The sequence below is a fragment of the Camelina sativa genome, chromosome 11, assembly GCF_000633955.1.
Source record: "Camelina sativa cultivar DH55 chromosome 11, Cs, whole genome shotgun sequence".
Classification (NCBI taxonomy): Eukaryota; Viridiplantae; Streptophyta; class Magnoliopsida; order Brassicales; family Brassicaceae; genus Camelina; species Camelina sativa.
This window is the reverse complement of record NC_025695.1, coordinates 20,023,057-20,025,599: the sequence shown is the minus strand read 5'-3', so window position 1 is coordinate 20,025,599 and position 2,543 is coordinate 20,023,057.

The window sequence follows — 2,543 nt, the reverse complement described above, 5'->3', positions numbered from 1 at the left end:
GAGAAATGATCATCTCATCAGTGACCACTCTTCTGGTCATTCCCTCAACATTCCCGCTACCTCGGCATTTCACATCCTCTTCCCAAAATAGACAAGTCCTAACTATTCTTAGAACTTTCTATTTATGGAAACTTTCCTTTTCTGGAACTTCCTATTTAACGAAACTTTCCATTTCCAGAATTCCCAAGCTATTTCCTTTCCACACGACACAAGAGTCAAAAATCCAAACAAACTCCATTTGCAAAACATCCACTCCCACAAATCACCGCCAACAGTATTTCCCGATACCGGCGTGATCCACCACTTTCCAACAGCTTTTCAATAGCGAACTGCACTTCCCGCACAAAAGCTAAAAACACTACACATCTAACAACATACAAAACAACTTACCGTGGAATCTCATTGAAGGCTCGAAGAGGATGATACTTGGACTCCATACCACAAACAAATTGACTAACTACTCATAATCAATTTTCATCACACAAAATCATGCATCAACCAACATATAGATCAATTCAACCAATTAAATCCCTAAACCGCTCTAAACCATCCTAGAACCGTAAGGGCTCTGATACCAAAATGAAACAACCCGACCCGTTTTTTTTATATATAATAATAATATATAACTAAGCATCTCATACTATTTATTAAACGAACCAAAACACAATACCTCATTAAACCAGCAAATACCATAAAACACAGCGGAAACATACCAATAATACAAAAACCAATACATCATCAACACAATAACCCCCCTAACCATTCTATCCATCACCCTAGCATATCTCTACACAAGGTTCCAATAACATAACCAACATCACACAAACGAGACTCTAGATCATCCTCCTCCTCATTGCCATGATTCCACGTCACATACCTGCACACCACAAACAACAATTGAGATGCGTAAGTATTATCACAAATACTTAGTGAGGCAATCCTCCCATCTATTGGGTTATACACACAAGCAACTGAGATCCAATGTTTAACATACAACAAATAAACACAACCAACCAGGAAACCACATGCAACACACAAGTTGGTGTCGACCGACACCAGAGAGGTGTCAATCGACACTGGCCCAAACATGGTGTCGAACGACACCACCCTGGTGTCGATCGACACCGACTTTGCAAACGCGTTCTGCTCGAAGCCGATCGTCGAATCCAGTTTCCAATCATCTCCAATCCGTCCCAAACTCACCCAAAAGCTTTAGGAACCTATAATAACCAGAACACAACCACCACAAGCAGAACAACACCACAATACATAACAAATCAAGCAAACAAAGGATTCTCAGACTTAGATAAGCCATGGTCATGCACTCACCTCTTTTGCAGGAAGATTGGGTTGAGAAACAGTGGAAACAACTCCTTATGAAGCTTCTCCTTCGTTCCCAGCAGCACACTCCTTCGCATAGTAACAGATCTCACCCAAAACCACCAAGAACAAGCCAAAATCTCTCAAGAACACAAACTCTCACTTTTCTCTCTTTTCTTTTGCAAACGGCGACAAAACATCCAAAACCCTCGACCTGGGTCGCCTCTCCCCTTATATACTCGGTTTAGACAAACCAATTAACCCAAACAAACCCAAAACCGCTAATTAAAACAATCTGGTCGAACCAGAAAAGCTGGTGTCGATCGACACCCATCCCCAAATTCCACTTTTTGGTTCGCGAATGTTACAAAGATAATCTGGGGTTTAAAAACAAATCCTAAGTTGTTAATTTAACAATCAGAATAACATGCTTATTTGTTGGCTTAAAAAATAATTGATACCTGATTTCTTTGGTTTTGGTGTTGAACAATTTATATTTTTTTGCAAACGTGGCCAACCTCTTTTCTTTGGTTGAGGGATATTCTGATTTTCTGCTGCCTTTTCAATTGTTTTCTGCAACATTTGATCCACTTTAGCCATGAATTTTATATGTTCTTCACTTCTGGCCCTCTGATGTGATATATCTATGAGTTGTACTATAGCTCTCTGGATTTCTATATTAACTAGGCTTGGTATTTCAGTATCTTCATCAGTGTATTGATTAGTTTCATCGTCAGTAGTACTGATATAATAGGTCCGTTCCACTTCAGTTTCACTATCACTACAACTCTCATCATTTACAAGGTCCATGCTTTCATCATCAGTACTATATCTTGTAATGGTTCTTTCATAGAAGCAGAAGTTTGACCTATTTGACACCTTTAATAATTATCATGGTGTCGCATCATGGCTTATATAAAACATCATATAGTTTTAATAGCTATAAGAAAAAGTTATGTATATATAGATTACCTTCCATAAAAGTAGTGACAGATGCATTTTTAAATTCTTCCTGCAAATTTCTGATTGGAAACATATCCGCTTGGATGCCATGCTTAGATTGTTTCTGGCTGCTTATGCATGAAGTAGAAACAGCACAGTGGTTCACTTTATAACAAAGATCAATTGAGTTAATATATATGTATGAGTATGTACTGTAGTTAAGATTTGAGATATACATTAACCTTTTCGTTTATTGTCGGTATTAGCATAAGGAAGTGTCT